This window comes from Macaca fascicularis, chromosome 16 (assembly GCF_037993035.2).
Source record: "Macaca fascicularis isolate 582-1 chromosome 16, T2T-MFA8v1.1".
Lineage (NCBI taxonomy): Eukaryota > Metazoa > Chordata > Mammalia > Primates > Cercopithecidae > Macaca > Macaca fascicularis.
In genome coordinates, this window is record NC_088390.1 from 18,943,437 (window position 1) to 18,961,832 (window position 18,396).

The following is an 18,396-nucleotide window of genomic DNA, read 5'->3' on the forward strand; positions in this document are numbered from 1 at the left end:
CTACTTGGGAGGCTGAGGCAGGAGAATGGCGTAAACCCGGGAGGCGGAGCTTGCAGTGAGCCGAGATCCGGCCACTGCACTCTAGCCTGGGCATCAGAGCGAGACTCCGTCTCAGAAAAAAAAAAAAAAAAAGAAAGGGAATGGGAAGTCAAGGCACCCTGCCTGGTCCCATGCTGATCCACCTGGGGTACCCATCTGAGAAACAGGGGTGGGGACCAGACTGGATGATGCAAATGGCATGTGGCATTGACCCTCACCCTGGCCACGGCCTCCAGGTGGGCAGAGTGCACTCCCTGTCTCTGGACTCTGGGCTCAGCCATGTAACTTGCTTTGGTCAAAGGGATGGCAGCAGATATAACAAGACCGAAGGCTTGAGGTGCACTTTCACAGTGGGGCTGTCTTCTTGTGCTTCTGCTATGAGAAGATCGTCCCCCTGCATGGCTGCCGGTCCTTCAGCCTCGCCCCACCAAGAGACACATGGAACAGCCGGAGCCCAGCCTAGAGCCTGTATCCCAGCCTAGCCTGAGGCAGAGCCACCCAGCCAAGACCAACTGACCCTCAGCTAACCTGTAGATGCATAAGGGGGAATTCAATGATTGTTCTAAGCCACTTGAGTTTTGGGGTTGTTTGTTATGTGGCATTACTGCAGTGATAGCTAACACAAGCCTGACATCACTGTACAACACTTGGACTCTGAGCTGCATTTACGTCCTGAATCCATCACTTACTGAGAATCAGGTCTTTATTATTATTATTAATTTTACTCCATCAATTTCAAGTTTTCCATAAGAGACATAGATAATGTAAAGGTCAAAAATTTTGGGCAACAAAACAGAGATAACTACAAAATCTCTGGCGAACAACAGTTGCTACCTTTGCACCAAGCTGAACTCTGAGCTTCCTGACAGGCATGGCAAAGAGAGGAAGTAGATGCACTAGTCATATGCTGGGGAGCATCCAGGTCCCACGGGCTGCATCCCACGGGCTGGTGACCTCCCCACTGGGGCCCTCTTCACATTGCTATGGGATACCCACATAATCTTTTCCCCAGCTTTCCTCCTTCCAGACCCTACTCCAGTGTTACCCCAACTTGAAGCCTTCCTGGCTGTTAGAATTTCTCACAGCAGATTGCCTCAGTCACTCATTAGTTCATCCCGTATCTACTGGCATCAACCTATGTTGTACTTAGAAAAGACGTATCAAGGCCGGGCGCGGTGGCTCATGCCTGTAATCCCAGCACTTTGTGAGGCCAAGGCAGGTGTATCATGAGATCAAGAGATCAAGACCATCCTGGCCAACATGGTGAAACCCCGTATCTACTAAAAAAATACAACAAAATTAGCTGGGCGTGGTAGTGAGTGCCGGTAGTTCCAGCTACTTGGGAGGCTGAGGCAGGAGAATCACTTGAACCCGGAGGCAGAGCTTGCAGTGAGCCGAGATTGTGCCACTGCACTCCAGCCTGGCGACAGAGCGAGAGGCTGGGCACTGTGGCTCATGCCTGTAATCCTAGCACTTTGGGAGACCAAGGCGGTTGGATTGCCTGAGCTCAGGAGTTCAAGACCAGTCTGGGCAACACGGTGAAACTCCCGTCTCTACTAAAATACAAAAGAAATTAGCTAGGCATGGCGGCATCCACCTGTAGTCCCAGCTACTTGGGAGGCTGAGGCAGGAGAATGGCTTGAACCCAGGAGGCAGAGGTTGCAGTGAGCCAAGATCACATCCCTGCATTCCAGCCTGGGTGACAGAGCAAAACTCCATCTCTAAAAAAATAAAAAGAAAAAAAAGAAAAGAAAAGATGTATCGAGTGAATAATGAATAAATGAGTGAATAAGGAAATGAATTTACAGATGGGGAAGTGAATTAATGAAGTTAAAAGCAAGTACATGGAAGCAAGTGTTTGTTTACCTGAGTCTGAAGAGCAGAGTTACTTAGGGGAAGGAGCCCTAAGTGGAGGCACGGGCGTTTGAGGTGGTCTGGCCTATACATTTGTAAAGAATGCTTGAGAAGTTTCTTGAGAGGTTCTGGGAGCTGAGGACCACACCAGAATTCTAGCTGAGAACAATTTGTCAGCTGTCGCAGTGCAAAGCATGGTGGTTGAACTCAAATGCCGCCCAGCAGATGACAGGGACACTTTCCACCTAGTTCAGGAACATAGGCTAAGGCACTTCAGGGAGCTTTTGTTTGTTTGTTTTTAATTTTTTTGAGACAGGGCCTCACTCCGTCACCCAGACTGACTGCAGTGATGTGATCTTGACTCATTGCAGCCTGGAACTCCTAGGATCAAGGGATTCTCCTACCTCAGCCTCCTGAGTAGCTGGGATCACAGGCTTTCCCCACTATGCCCAGCTAATTTTAAAATTTTTTCTAGAGAGAGGGTCTCGCTTTGTTGCCCAGGCTGCTCTCAAACTCCTGGCCTTAAGCAGTCCTTCCACCTCGGCCTCCTAAAGTGCTCTGATTACAGGCATGAACCACCGTGCCCAGGTGGGGAGTATTTTTATGTCCCCAAATGCAGGATCTGCCTCCAGTTGATTTATCTTTAGTGAATAAGGATGAAAATGCCAGGCCGGGCGCGGTGGCTCACGCCTGTAATCCCAGCACTTTGGGAGGTCGAGACGGGCGGATCACGAGGTCAGGAGATCAAGACCATCCTGGCTAACACAGTGAAACCCCGTCTCTACTAAAAAAAATACAAAAAACTAGCCGGGCGAGGTGGCGGGCGCCTGTAGTCCCAGCTATTCGGGAGGCTGAGGCGGGAGAATGGCGTAAACCCGGGAGGCGGAGCTTGCAGTGAGCTGAGATCTGGCCACTGCACTCCAGCCTGGGCGACAGAGCGAGACTCCGTCTCAAAAAAAAAAAAAAAAAAAAAAAAAAAAAAAAAAAAAAGGATGAAAATGCCATCTATTTCCTGGAACATTCTCTTGGCCTTCAACCAAAAATGGTTAAAACAGATCTTGAAGAAGAGCTAGTTAAGTGGGGCAAAATGGGAGCCTGTGGTCATGAAGAAGGGAGCGTCCTTGGGATACAGAGATGAGAGTATTGTAGGCCTACAGAAGGACTGTAGGAGCCCACAAGAAAGAAAGAGCCCTAGTGAATGTGCTGTTAATCTACATCTTCTACTGTTATCCAGGGTCTCACTCTGTTGTCCAGGCTGGAGTGCAGTGGCACAATCACAGCTCACTGCAGCCTCAACTTCCCTGGCTCAGGTGATCCTCCCATCTTAGCCTCCCAGGTAGCTGGGACTACAGGCACACACCACCACGCCAGACTAATTTTTGTAATTTTTTTAATAGAGATGGGGTCTTGCCATGTTGCACAGGCTAGTCTTGAACTCCTTGGATTACAGGCGTGAGTCACCGCGCCCAGCCTTAGTCCAGTTATTGTTTCAGCCTATACCAAATGGTATAAAATTCTTATAGAAGCCAAAGCTTTCTCTTTTAATCATAAGACTATTGAGTCACAGCTACAACTCCATGGAGTTAACATTGAGGAAAGTGGGGGTTATAAAGCCAAGAGAGGAGAAGAAACCTTAAGAATAAAGGATATTGGCCAGGCACAGTGGCTCAAGCCTGTAATCCCAGCACTTTAGAGGCCAAGGCGGGAGGATCAACAGAGGTCAGGAGTTTGAGACCAGCCTGGCCAACACCGTGAAACCCCGTCTCTACTAAAAATACAAAAATTAGCCGGGCATGGTTGCAGGCGCCTGTAATCCCAGCTACTCTGGAGGTTGAGGCAAGAGAATCGCTTGAACCTGGGAGGCAGAAGTTGCAGTGAGCTGAGATTGTGCCATTGCACTCTAGCCTTGGGGGACAAGAGCAAGACTTCATCCCCCCCCAAAAAAAAAAAGAATAAAGGATATCAGCTGGGCGTGGTGACTCTGGTGGCTCAAACCTGTAATCGAGGCACTTTGGGAGGCCAAGGTGGGCGGGTCACTTGAGGTCAGGAGTTTGAGACCAACCTGGCCAACATGGTGAAACCCCATCTCTGCTAAAAATACAAAAAAATTAGCTGGGTGTGGTGATGTGTGCCTGTAATCTCAGCCACTCAGAAGGCTGAGACAGGAGAATCACTTGAACCCAGGAGGTGGAGGTTGCAGTTAGTCAAGATCGCATCACTGTACTCCAGCCTGGGTGACAGAGCAAGACTCCATCTCAGAAAAAAAAGAATAAAGGATATCCCTGAAGCAACTGAGAAGGGAGGAGGCTCGATTATAGCAATCCTGTTGAGTGGGCTGCATTTTTATACTGGGCAGCTCTTTTTTTTTTTTTTTTTTTTTTTTTTGAGACGGAGTCTCGCTCTGTTGCCCAGGCTGGAGTACAGTGGCACGATCTTGGCTCACTGCAAGCTCCACCGCCTCCCGGGTTAACACCATTCTCCTGCCTCAGCCTCCCTAGAAGCTGGGACTACAGGCACCCGCCACCATGCCCAGCTAATTTTTTTGTATTTTCAGTAGAGACGGAGTTTCACCATGTTCGCAAGGATGGTCTCGATCTCCTGACCTCGTGATCCGCCCACCTCGGCCTCCCAAAGTGCTGGGATTACAGGCGTGAGCCACCGTGCCCAGCCCTGGGCAGCTCTTTAATATACCTGCTACCACGAAAGCTGGACAAGTGAAGAGATATTTTGCTGGCTTGATCTAGCACGTACAGTTGGAAATACTGAACTCCACTTACATGACGGCAGAGTTGACTTTGCCCACTGGTGTTCCCACAGTAATTTAAATGCAGGAGCAGGAGGTCTTGCAGGCGCTTTTTCCATGAAAAGCATGCCCATATGATTAAAGCTGTGCTGGTGGGCTGGTTTGGCTGTGAACTCAGCACCAGATTTGAGATAGATAACCAACTGCAGTTAATCCCTGGGGTCAGTGGATTCCAAATTTCTTTTTTTTTTTCTTTTTTTTTCCGAGATGGAGTCTCGCATTGTCGCCCATGCTGGAGAGCGGTGGCTTGATCTCGGCTCACTGCAAGCTCCACCTCCCAGGTTCATGCCATTCTCCTGCCTCAGCCTCCCAAGTAGCTGGGACTACAGGAGCCCACCACCACGCCCCACTACTTTTTTGGAGTTTTAGTAGACGGGGTTTCACCGCGTTAGCCGAGATGGTCTCAATCGCCTGACCTCGTGATCTGCCTGCCTCTGCTTCCCAAAGTGCTGGAATTACAGGCGTGAGCCACCGCGCCCAGCCGGATTCCAAATTTCAAATCCTTCCATTTTGCTGGTCTGTTTCGTACACACTAGTTTAGAGATCTTTAGGCAGGCAGCGATTAAAGCATTGTGGAGGAAATCTATTCTGCTAACTGGTTATCCGGAATACCTGATCTAGCACTGCTATGGCAAAAATAAGGCAGAATCTAAGAAGCCAATGGTGAATACCATTACTCCATCCCATGTGGAGGATCAGGGCTGCCAGATGACATTAACATTTTTCTGTTCCAAAGAAAGATGTTTTCCAAGAGGTAGAAAAAAGAGGAGTGGTTTATGATAAGTGGAATCCAAATGGCATTCAAGTGGCTCCAGTTCCTTTCTATCATTCTTTCCATGATGTTTATAAATTTATCAATCTGGGCTGGGTACAGTGGCTTACACCTGTAATCTCACCACTTTGGGATGCTGAGGCCAGAGGATCACTTGAGTTTGAGAACAGCCTGGGCAACATAGTGAGACGCTGTCTCTACCAAAAAAAAAAAAAAAAATTATTTTTAATTAGCCAGGCATGGTGGCACACACCTATAGTCCCTGCTACCCAGAAGGCTGAAGCAGGAGGATCCCTTGATACCAGGAGATCAAGGCTGCAGTGAGCTGTGATGGCACCACTGCACTCCAGCCTGGGCAACAGAGTGAGACCCTGTCTCCAAAAAAAAGAAAAAAAATTATCAACACGGTGAAACCCCGTCTCTACTAAAAAATACAAAAAACTAGCTGGGCGAGGTGGCGGGCGCCTGTAGTCCCAGCTACTCGGGAGGCTGAGGCAGGAGAATGGCGTGAACCCGGGAGGCGGAGCTTGCAGTGAGCTGAGATCCAGCCACTGCACTCCAGCCTGGGTGACACAGCGAGACTCCGTCTCAAAAAAAAAAAAAAAAAAATTATCAATTTGCTCACTTCTGTACTTCACTCTGCAGAAACAAAAAATTAGCAGTGTTTTCTAGAACAACTTAAGCAAATTATACTGAAAGTTGATGTGTTGTTTTTTCTTTTTTACCATTATTCAATTTTTAGTTATTGAAAGTATTTTATAATTGATTGCATGTAGCTGGCAGTAAGTAATATACTTTACAGAAAAAACATAAAATAAGTAAATGAAACAAGTAAGACTAAGGAGTGATGGATGGGCTATGGAAATTGCTTTTATTTTATACAAGTTTATTGAAAACCTCCTGCACTTATCCCTGAGAGAGGATGCAGATATGGCCCCTGCTTCTGAGAAGCACAGGTCTGAGGGGGGAGGCAGATCCAGACCCAGCCAATCATCGCTGAAGGTGATCAGTGCTGTAACAAAGGAGTCCCAGGGACTGAAGGGCCCAAGAAAGCCCCAGTCCATCATGGAGGTCAGGGAAAGCTCCCTGGGGATGGAAAGAAATGGGTTGTATAGGAATTTGCCAGGGGAAGAGGTGGGAGAAGATGGAGCAACACGAGCAAAGGGTGAGGAATGAGAACTAAGCAAATGCCAAGGAGAAATAAATGGAGCTTCTAGAAATTTGACACCTTGTAACATATTAACAACTCAATGGAGAGTTTAAACGAGAGTTTAGACAAAGCTGAATAAAGAATTCATAATCTGGAAGATGGATTTGAAGAAATTATCCAGAATTCAACCCAGAAAGAAAAATAAATGGAAAATAGGGGGAAAAAAGAATAATTCTGAGAAACTGAAGAAGGAGGAGGAGCAGGAGGAGGTGGCAGCAGCAGCAGTAGCAAGGAGAAGGAGAAGAAAAAAGAGAAGAAGAAGAATGAGGAGGAGGAGAAGGAGGAGGAGGAGAAAACAAACAAAAAAAGTGGTTAGGAGCCAGGGAGAATACAACAGGAAGATCTAACAACATAGGTAGCAGTTCCAGACAGAGAAGAGAAAACGAGACAAATGCAGTATTTGAAAACATAAAGTCTGACATTTTTTCTCCATATCTAATAAGCACCACCAAATGCATAGATTCTAGAGATCCAGTGAATCCCAACCAAGCAAGATAGGTAGGAAGAAATTCATGCCTGGACATATTGTAGTGAAAATATAGAACACCGAAGTCAAAGAAGAGACCCTAGAAGCAACCAGAGAGAAAGGACAGCAGACTCTTTAAGTGTTTCAGTGTTACAACAGTGAGATATTCAAAGGCAGGCAGTATAGGGAAATGGGGCTCCAGGAGAGCCAATTATTAAGGGTGATTTTGAGCCAGAACACAATGAGATTTGTGTTTTAGAATCTGAGTATAGAAAGTCAGGTGCACTGCTCAAACCTGTAATCTCAGCACTTTGGGGGGCCAAGGTGTGTGGATCACTTGAGACCAGTAGTTTGAGACCAGCCTGGGCAACAAAGTAAGAGACGCTGTTTCTTTTTCTTTTTTCTTTTTCTTTTTTTTTTTTTTTTGAGACACAGTCTCACTCTGTCACTCAGGCTGGAGTGCAGTGGTGCGATCTCGGCTCACTGCAACCTCCACCTCCTGAGTTCAAATGATTCTCCTGTGGCAGTCTCCCAAGTAGCTGGGACTACAGGTGCCCACCACCAGACCTGGCTAATTTTTGTATTTTTAGAAGAGATGGGGTTTCACCATATTGGCCAGGCTGGTCTCGAACTCCTGACCTTGTGATCCACCTGCCTTGGCCTCCCAAAGTGCTGGAATTACAGGCGTGAGCCACCACGCCTGGCAAGAGACACTGTTCCTACAAAAAAATAAACAAAAAAAAGTAGCTGAGCATGGTGGCATGCACCTATAGTCCCAGCCACTCGGGAGGCTGAGGTAGGAGGATCACTTGGGCCCAGGGGGTTGAGGCTACAGTGTTCGCACCACTGCACTCCAGGCTAGTGTGCAGACTGGAGTGATGGAGTGAGACTCTGTCTCAAAAAAAAAAAAAGAAGAAGAAGAAAAGATGCAGTTCTACTCAGTGTCATCTGATTGCTACCCTGCAGAAGTGCAGCCCCAGAGTTGTGAGCTTCTGACATCCCAAAAGAAATGGAAACAGGTGGCCCCTGGATGAAGGAGGAGGTCAGGGGTGGCTGGAGGGCAGGTCCTGGGGAATGGAGGGGCTGGAAGAAGACGGAGGGGTAAGGTGTGGCAGACACTATTATAATAGCTGACTGACCCATGTGTGCCATTCCCAATTCCCCTCTTCCCTGCTGCTTTCCACTGTGGAGGTTGGAAAAGATAAACTAATTACCTTCTCAGCCTTTGTTGCAGCTAGGAGTGACCATGTGACACGGTTTTGGCCAATGACATCTAAGGAGTCTCATTAGATCTCATTGTGTGGGTCGGGGGTGGGCGTGGGGGGTGAGGGGGTGGGGTGCCTGGGAAATTATTGACAAAATTGACAAATGCTTTCAATTAACCCTGAAAGTTATCATTCCTTTTCCCTTCTGTCTTAAATGCGGAGGGAGATGCAACGCCAGGAGCAGCATCAGCCGCGCTGTAAACAAGAGGGAAACGCCAAGGGCATTACAGAGGACGTCAGCCCTGCCATCACCGGGCTGGGGAAACAATGCCAACCATGGCTGGTCTCCAGGTTCACAGTGATAGGGGAAATAAACCCTTATTTGTCTAAGCCATTGTGATCTGTTTTCCTTTTTTTTTTTTTTTTTTTCAGCCAAACACTTTACAGAAGAGGGATATTTGTTAAAATTCAGAAGGGGAGGGAAAAGGAGAGACTGCGCAGGAAACCGTGGTGGGTAAATGTCAAAGAATTTGTTTGCAGGTGGGAGGGGCCTGAGCACGATTTTGTCACAATAGCAGATTGAGCACAGGCACAGGGCTTTATACTGATCAAGGTGTTTTAAAAAATATTTTGTAGGGGCCGGGCGCGGTGGCTCAAGCCTGTAATCCCAGCACTTTGGGAGGCCGAGACAGGTGGATCACGAGGTCAGGAGATCGAGACCATCCTGGCTAACACGGTGAAACCCCGTCTCTACTAAAAATACAAAAAAAACGTAGCCGGGCGAGGTGGCAGGCGCCTGTAGTCCCAGCTACTCGGGAGGCTGAGGCAGGAGAATGGCGTGAACCCGGGAGGCGGCCACTGCACTCCAGCCTGGGTGACAGAGCGAGACTCCATCCCAAAAAAAAAAAAAAAAAAAAAAAATTTTGTAGGCCGGGCGCGGTGGTTCACTCCTGTAATCCCAGCACTTTGGGAGGCCGAGGCGGGCGGATCACAAGGTCAGGAGATCGAGACCATCCTGGCTAATAAGGTGAAACCCCGTCTCTACCAAAAATACAAAAAATTAGCCAGGCGTGGTGGCGGGCTCCTGGAGTCCCAGCTACTGCAGAGGCTGAGGCAGGAGAATCGCTTGAACTTGGGAGACGGAGGTTGCAGTGAGCTGAGATCGCTCACTTGAGATCGCGCCACTGCACTCCAGCCTGGCGACACGGCGAGACTCCAGTTCAAAAAAAAAGTAGAGACGGAGGTCTCACGATGTTGACCAGGCTAGTCTCGGACTCCTCACCTCAAGCCATCCTCAGGTCCAGGTCTCCCAAAGTGCTAGGATTAAGGCCTGAGTCACCGCGCCCAGCAGAACGCATTTAGTTCTCACTGCAACTTTCTGAGGCAGGCTGTGCTGTTATCTTCACCACACAGAGGGAACTGTGGCTTAGACAAGAAAAGCGCCAGCCAGCCGGTGGTCAGGCAGGATTTGAACTCAAGCACACGGTGCCCATCCAGTCCCGATGGACTCTGACTCCTCCGACAGCGGAGGGAGCGAGTCGCCTGGTGAACAATGAGTGTCTCAGGGTCCCGAGTATAAGATGGGGCGTCTGATGTGTCGCGGGGTCCTGCCTGGCCGTGTCCGGGTCTCCGGGAGGGCCAAGGCAGAGGACGACGATCCGGGGCAGGGTGGCCGGCACTGCTCTCCCTGAGGGCCGGGGCTGCGCGCTGCGCGGTCTGTGCGAGGGGTACGCCGGGCTCCGCCTCGCCTTCCTGCCCCGTCTCCCAGTCCTCCGCCCTGGCCCTGCCAAAGGGAGCCCGGCCCGGGCCCTCGGCTACCGGCGGGGATGCGGGGTCCTGCTGATGCCGCAGCCCTGGCAGGGGACGGGGCGTGGAGGGAGTGGGCCGGTGCTGGCGCAGCCGCAGAACTGTGCCGGAGGGACTGTGACCCCGATGGCCCTCTCTGAGCCTTGGTTACTTCCTCCGTAAAATGGGGCTTGAGTAGCGCCTCCGCGACGGGGAAGAGGGCTCGCAGGGACAGCGCGCCAGAGAGCCCAGGGCAGCGCGAGGAAGGCGCCTGCGGCTCCCTCCCAGGCCCATCCCACTGCCGATCCCGCCCAGGGGTGGCCCCGAGCATTTCCTGAAGGACCTCAGGAAATACCAGGCCCCCGCCCCCCACCCTCCCGCCACCCCCGCCCCCGCCCCCGTCCCCGCCCCCGCCCCCGCCCCCGCCCCCGCCCCCGCCCCCGCCCCCGCCCGTCCGCCCGCTCGCGTCCAGCTCCCTGGCCGCCCCTCCCCCGCCTCCTTCCGGCCCGGCCCCTGCTCTCATCTTGGCCTGCTGAGGCTGCAGGGCTTGGCCCGGCCTTTGAGAATCTCCCGCCGCCTTCCCGAGCCTTCTAGATGTATCTGCGCCGCCTCCTCTCTCCCTCCCCTTCCTTCCAGCCCTTCATTCCCTCACTGCGGGCAGGCCCGCAGGCCCCGCGCAAACGTGGGGAAAGGTAGGTTGAGGGGGCTGTGTCCGATAATGGGCAGCCACACCCAGTAGGCCAATCAGCTGCAGGAAAGAGGCCAAAGGAGTTGGAAGAGATTCTGGGAACCCAGAAAAGGAATCAGGGAAGGCTGCCTGGAGGAGGCGACATTTAAGTTTGGACTGGAAGAGCAAGGCGGGTCAGACAATAATTCATGTATTTACCAAGCATTTATTGGGCACTTATTGTGTTCAAGACCCTGGGGTTGGGGCAGGAGGCAAGATAACTGTGTCCTCATGGGTTTTGCAGTAGGGAAAACAGTGGAGGCAACCATCTTACAAACTGCTGGAGCTGAGACCACCAGAGGGGACAATAGAATGTTAGTTCCATATGATCAATGAGACCAGAGAGGACTGGGATGAAATGACTTGCCCACAGTCACAAGTGGTAGAACTGGGATTCGAACCTGTGCTACATGGAACATGAGCCCCTAACCACAGGAATCTCTGTGGCTTTTCAAAACAAACACGCTGCTGCACACAGGAGCAGCTGTCAGCCTGCCCTGCAGCAGCCATAGCCATGCTGCAGGCCCCACCGGGGGGCAGGTGCTGGCAGAGGGGACAGCCAGCCATTGGTGGGAGACCTTGCCCTGGGGAGAGGCAGCAGCGGAAATTGCTGTGGGATGGTGGAGGCTGTGGTGGCCATGATGTGGTTGCTTCAGGGGCCCTGTGGTTCCAACCGGGGCACTGTGCCTGCCTCCTGTGGCTTCTTCACCCACAGAGAACCCTCACTGGGGCCATGTCCTGCTTCCTGGAGCTGAGATTGAGTCTGGGAGCCCAGGTGGAACCCTTCTCACTCTCCGGGGAACTCCCACTCTTTATCTCCTGGGAGGCTGGGCTAGCATTTCTGCCTTATAGAAGAGGAAACCAGGGTCAGAAAGGCATGATGGCTGGTCCAGGGCCACGCAGCAGAAGGGCTGTGTCTGCTCAATGACTGAAGATATGCGGCTCTTTTCTTGATACTCCATTCATTCATTCATTCATTCACTGTAACACGTGCACATATCCTTTGGGTACTGACTATTCCCTTGCACAGCAACCTGAAGCCTTCCAGCTAAGCTTGAGCACCCGAGGACCAGTGACTGTGCCTGGGGGCTTCATCCAGCAGCTGCAGCCTGCTGGCACCTGCCCCAGAAGGCCGCCGTAGTGCTAGGGTAGGCTGTAAAGTGCTATCCCACCAGTTGCCTTGATGCATGACTGACCTGGTGAGAGTTAGTGAAAAACAGTTCCGCATCATCACCCAAGGTTCTCCAGCTGTCCGTAGTGTTATGTGCTAATTCCCATACCCTTTATTGGCTTCTTCCCTTTCCTGTGTCATTTCCCTGACAACCTAAACGTGATTCTTGGGATCGCATTCAAACCAAAAACCTTGCACTGGAATTTTTGTTCCAGACTGGGCTTCTGAGGGTAGCAAACGAAGACATTCATTTATTCAGTCTTCAAACACGATTGACGTAACCTGAGCCCGCCCCCATGCTGGGCTCTGGGGATGTGGGCAAGATTCATCGGCGTTTCCTGGCCTCCAGAGCCCTTTGCTTGGTGGGAGAGGCAGGAACGGCTTCTGATGATTCTAATCCAGTGTGGTTAATGACATTATCACATCATCTCCAGGGAGAGTGACCCCTTCTGCCTGGGAGGTCAAGCGGCTTCTCCAAAGATGTACCCCTCCCGCTTGGCTTTGAAGGATGAGGAGGCGTTCCCCAGCGGGACCAAGGGGCTAAGGAAATGGCATTATTGGCAAAGAGAACAGCACGTGCAGACCAGGAGCAGGAGCAAGGAGGGGCTGACAGATGGTGGCACTAGGGATGTTGGCAGGGTCAGACCGTGCCAGACTTGAAGGCCAGGGGAGACCCTGGGACTGTGGCATGGTAATGGGAAACCACCACTGAAAGTTTTGGAGCAAGGGCAGGATTTGGTTTTAGGAAACGCACTTTCTCTGAAAAGACCTACAGGTTTAATGTCCTTCCTTCCTCATTGTAACTCCCAGCAAGTCAAGGGAGGCCACCCTGGTGCAGCTGAACTGCAGGATCGCTGTATGTGGAGCTCTTATTAACACTTCATTCACTGGGTCTTCACACCCTTGAGTGAGGCATCCTTTTTAGTAACCTCTTTTTATAAGTGGGGAAACTGATGCACGGTACAGGAACTGAATCAAGGTCCCATAGCTAGGAAGCAGGGACAGGCACGTTGGCTCACGCCTGTAAATCTCAGCACTTTGGGAGGCCGAGGTGAGCAGATCACCTGAAGTCAGGAGTTCAAGACTGGCCTGACTAAGATGGCAAACCTTATCTCTACTAAACATACAAAAATTAGCCAGGCGTGGTGGCACATGGCTGTAATCCAAGCTACTCGGGAGGCTGAGGCAGGAGAATTGCTTGAACCCAGGAGGCAGAGGTTGCAGTGAGCCGAGATCATGCCACTGCATCTAGCCTGGGCAACAGAGCAAGATTCTTAAAAAATCTTTAAAATGTCTTAAAAAAAAAAAAAAAAAAAGCTGGGCGCGGTGGCTCATGCCTGTAATCCCAGCATTTTGGGAGGCCAAGGTGGGCGGATCACGAGGTCAGAAGATTGAGACCATCCTGGCTAACACGGTGAAACCCTGTCTCTACTAAAAATACAAAAAATTAGCTGGGCATGGTGGCGGGTGCCTGTAGTCACAGCTACTCGGGAGGCTGAGGCAGGAGAATGGTATGAACCCAGGAGGTGGAGCTTTCTGTGAACTGAGATCACGTCACTGCAATCTCGGGGGACAGAGTGAGACTCCGTCTCAAAAAAAAAAAAAAAAAAAAAACACAAACAAAAAAACAAGAAGAAGAAGAAGCAGCTGTGTTTCTTTGGCTTTAAGCCCATCCTCTACGTTGCCACACTGCCATGGTTTTCAGAGGCTGGAGGGCTCCAGGAACCACCTTCTCTCCCCAGCACAGCCCTGGGGATGGGTGGGTGGGCAGAGAAGGGACAAGCAGCCCAAGTCACAGCCAGGGACGGAGACAGCGTGGCTTCTTTCGGAGATATGAAGAAGCAGGAGTGTTATTCTTGGCCAGGATGGGAAACGGGTTGGAATCTTGGCGCCTATGCTCACTAGCCATGTGGTCTGTAGCAAGCCACATCCTCTCTCTGTGTCTTGCCTTACCCATCTGTAAAATGGTGGCTCCTCATAACCCCCACCTCATAGGGCTGTTGTGAAGATTGCACGTACTGAAGACTCAAATTCTCAGTACACTGCCAGGCACGTAGGAAGAATGTTGTTTTATAGCCCCCATTTGGGAGTGGGTGGACAGGAGCACAGACTCTGGGCTCCAATCCCCAAACTGCCATCTACTAGTCCATTTGTGAGCTGGCTGGTAAATTCACCTCCCTGTGCCTCAATTTCTTCATCAGTAAAATGGGATAACAATGGTGCCTTCCTGGTTGGGTTGTTGTGAAGGGTAAATGAGATGCCACGTGAAAGTGCAGAGGAGAAGGGCTACCATAAGGGGTTCCATGTGGGTGCTGCTGTTATTATTGGGTACCTACTGCATGCTATGTGCCTGCATACAGGAGTTGACCTTTGAGGCCTGCTTGTTCATGGCTGTTTCACAGATGTCGAAGTGGAGGCTCGGCAGGGTTGGAGGTTACCGGAGTCTCCCAGCTGGTAAGGGCGGTGTCGGGACTGGAACCCCAGCCAGGCTGACTCAGACATCCCTAGGGCCTGCGCCTAGCACGGCAGCTGTGACTCAAGTTTGCAGGAAGAGGAGGAGGAGGGTGGGGTAAATGGGTGCTTGAGGGAAGCCACGACCTCTATTCCCTCAGAAATGGAAGTGCTTGGTGAGGTTTGAGGTGTCTGAGCCGAAGAGCAGCCAGTGACAGGCCTGGGGATCGTCTGACACAGCCCACTTGACAAGGCCTTGGAAACTTTTGGTCTCTGCAGCAGCAACCGGATTTCAGCCTGGGCTTCGGACACCTCAGCCTGGGTACAGATGTGACTTGGGTACAGTCCTTCCCTGGCAGTGGAGGGATGCCCAGGCTGGTACAGGAGTCTCGGGTCCTCTCTGACTCTACCCCAATCTGCTGTGTGATTTTGGGCCCAGGCAGGGACCCCTCTGGGCTCTGTTACTGGAGAAAAGACAAGTGGCTGGGACAGGTGGGTCCCCAGCCCTCCTTGCCTGGAGGTCTGCGAGTTGGAGGGCTCTGGGGTAAAGCCAGAGCCAAGCCAGGGGAGAGCCTAGGCCACCTGGGCTCATGTCTGGTGAACAGGGTACCCTCTAGCCAAAGCAGGGGCAAGACAAGGCACATGTCCCTCATATGGGAGCTGGGGCTGACCCCCTCTCCCAGCCCTGCACACCTCAAGCACATGGCCTTGGCCCATCTGCCCTGTGGGTGGACACTTTCCAGCCCTGGGTCCTGGACTCCACCAATCAGCAGGAACCTAGACTCCTGAGGGGTGCAGCCTGGATGGGAGGTCAGGGAACTGGGTTCCTGAGCACATCTCTGGGCCATTCTTCTCTCCATTGGTTTCCCAAATGTGGACTGAGCACACACTGTGAGTCAGGCCTGAGCTAGGTTCTAGGGATGCTACTGTCAACAAGACAGATGAAGGTTCCTGCCCTCATGGAGGGGAGGGAGACAATAAGCAAATAAATAAATTCATGATGTAATGTCAGCCAGGGAGCGATGCTGCTAAGCAGGGCGGGGGTGGGGAGTGACGCAGGCTGCTGTTGGGGAGGCACCGTTGTAGTGGTCAGGAAGACTGCTCTGAGAGGCAGACTGAGGGAAAGAGGAAGGACATCTAGATGTCTGAGGGAAGGGCCATTTAGGCAGAGGGAACAGCACAGGGCTCAGTGTGTGTGTGGAGGGGTGAGGTTGGAGGGGGCTCCGTGTGCAAGGGTGCCAGTGGGGAAGGGGGACAGGCTGTGAGTGGACAGGGCTATAGACTTCATTCTAACTGCGACACAAAGGACTTGCAGGGTTTGGGAGGGGGACATGATCTCATTTGGTCTTCCCAATAACCCCCTGCCAGAAAGAGACAGAGCTCCAAATTGCAGTGAGGAAGCTGAGGCTCAGAGGACATCCCAGCACATGTCTAGGGTGTCATATCATCATTGGAGGAGCTGGGACTCAAACCCAACTCTGGAAGCTGTTTTGTCCTCAGCTCCGTGATAACATTGTGTGAGGTGCCGGGTGCAGCTCCCAACTCCTCCCTGCCCAACCACCACGCTCTGTTAGCCTGTGGTCTACAGAGTGACTTCCACCAGGGATGCCTTGCCTTCTTCTTCTTCTTTTTTTTTTTTTTTTTTTTGAGACAGGGTGTTTCTCCATTGCCCAGGCTGAAGTGCAGCGGTGCGATGGTAACTCACTGCAACCTCAACCTCCTGGGCTTAACTGATCCTCCCACCTCAGCCTCTCAAGCAGCTGAAGTTACAGATGCACATGAACACGTCTGGCTAATTAAAGAACAATTTTTTTCTTTTTTTTGTAGAGATGGGATCTCATTGGGTTGCCCAGGCTGGTCTGAAACTCCTGCCCTCAAGTGATCCCCCCATCTCAGACTCCCCAAGTGCTAAGATTGACCCACTACTCCCATCTGGGATGCCTTATCTTTTATCCCTTTATTCTACAAATATGTGCTTAGGCTTTGCTGTCTGTGGCCAGAACCTTGCAGGGGTGAGAGACACAGGGAAATGAGAGCTGGTCCCAGCCCTCCCTTAGAAAGCTGCTGGACCACAGGGTGGCAAAACAAGTTGTCTGTCACATCCGGGAGCAGATGCTATGAGGATAAGCAGCCAGAGAAGACCCCTAACTTGATCTGTGGCCATCAGAGAAGGCACCCAAGGCAGGATGCCTCCCTGAATCCTAAAGCCAATTAGCAGTCAGCCAGGAGAGCTGCTAGAGGGTGTCTATGGGGGAGTGGAGAGGATGTTCCAGGCAGAGGGAACAGCAGACTGGAAGGCTCAGAGGTGAGTGTGAGCAGGCAGTCTCAGGGACCCCAGGCAGTTGGTGAGGATGCAGTGCTCAGGGGTGGTGTGCCGACAGGTGAGCCGTCAGGGTCAGGTCCCTGGGGGCTGGCTTGTCCTTTCCGCCATTGTCTGAGTGAGTGGGTGACTGGTATCTAGTGGTCCAGATGAAGATAATGGAGATACAATTGTGTTCTTCTTTCTGCTCAGTGCCTCTCAGTTAAGCACATTTGCAAAAATTAATAATAACATATGCTTTTACATCCTCCACTTAAATTTCCTTTGGAGTAAAGAAAGTAATGGAGGGAAAGGAAGAACAGCAGGAAGGAGTGAGAGAGGGAGAGAGGGAGGGGAGAAAGAAACAAAAGAAGGAAAATAATTCGGGGGAAAAATTGTTCTTTTCTGGGCTAAGATAGCCCCAGTCTTTGCATTTTCTCACCCACTGAGTCACCAGCCTCCTGCCCTCTTTCAGGACTGTACATCTTGGCCTCTTACCTACTGTGTCTGCGTCAACCTCCCTCACAGCCTGATGGCCCCTGCGGCAGCCCCACCCCAGTTGTAGGGGCTAAGAAAACTACAGTTGCATGAAAGAGCAGAAGTGAGTGAGAGGCAGAAGTGGCGGGGAGAACCAGTCTGGAGAGGTGTTCCGAGATCTCTAGACCAGCCAGTGGATCCTGATGCCTCACATGGTTAGCCTTGTCTAGAGCCCCTTCCAGCATGGAGGCCAGCCCTCCTGGCATTCTTCTAATGACACTGAGCTATGAGTTATGTGTGCCAAGTCTGTGCTGGGTTTTGTACCAAGTGCTTTCCATTCATCAGTTCAGGGTAGTGAAGCAGGTAGCTCCAGGCTCAGAGAGGAACAGGGACTTGTCCCAGTTTACACAGCTGGAAAGTGGCTGAGTCTGGATTCAAACCCAGACTTCCTTGTCTCTAGGACCTGTATTTTCAACTACTGCCTATGCCTCTATAAGGAGCCAGCTTATGGCTACGTTCACACAAAGAGAAAAACATCCAAATGGGAAGGCTGGAGAATTCAAACAATCTTCCCACACGTCAGACAGTCCTGTTTCCCTCTCCCTTCATAGAAAGTCCTGGATTATATTGAAACAGGGTCTTTCTCTGTTACTCAGGCTGGAGTGCAGTGGTGTGATCACAGCTTACTGCAGCCTTGATGTCCCTGTCTCCCTGATCTCAGGCGATCCTCCCACCCCAGCCTCCTGAGTAACTGTGACTATCCCTAGTAGCTGAGACTACAGGTGTGCACCATGCCATCACCCCTCACTAATTATTTTATTTTTTGTAAAGACAGGTTTTTTTTCGCTGTGTTACTCTGGCTGGTCTTGAACTCCCAGGCTTGAGTGATCCACTGACTCCCGAAGTGTTGGGATTACAGGCATGAGCCACTGCACCTGGCCTGACATCTCAGTCTTGATTTGTAGTTTTTGCCCAAAACGATCGAGTGTAATGCAGGCCAGAAGTGGTCAGGGGGCAGGGACAGTCCCCAGCATGGTGGCAAATCTTCTTTCTGCAACATTTTTGGAATACAAGCATGCTATTACACACAAAACATGATTGGGAGGGCACTGGATGAATACAACTAAGATTTAAGCA

At 51.2% G+C, this 18,396-nt stretch overlaps 1 long non-coding RNA gene and 1 pseudogene across 1 annotated transcript; both read left to right on the forward strand.

Moving 5' to 3' along the window:
- Positions 1 to 2,087: 2,087 nt before the first annotated feature.
- Positions 2,088 to 6,127, forward strand: LOC102129256 (kynureninase-like; annotated as a pseudogene).
- Positions 6,128 to 10,649: 4,522 nt separating this feature from the next.
- On the forward strand, positions 10,650 to 17,568 carry LOC107127745 (uncharacterized). The gene is made up of 4 exons (XR_006693109.2): positions 10,650 to 10,826; positions 14,393 to 14,486; positions 14,645 to 14,805; positions 17,258 to 17,568. It is a non-coding gene; the product is annotated as an uncharacterized lncRNA (long non-coding RNA).
- Positions 17,569 to 18,396: the final 828 nt, after the last annotated feature.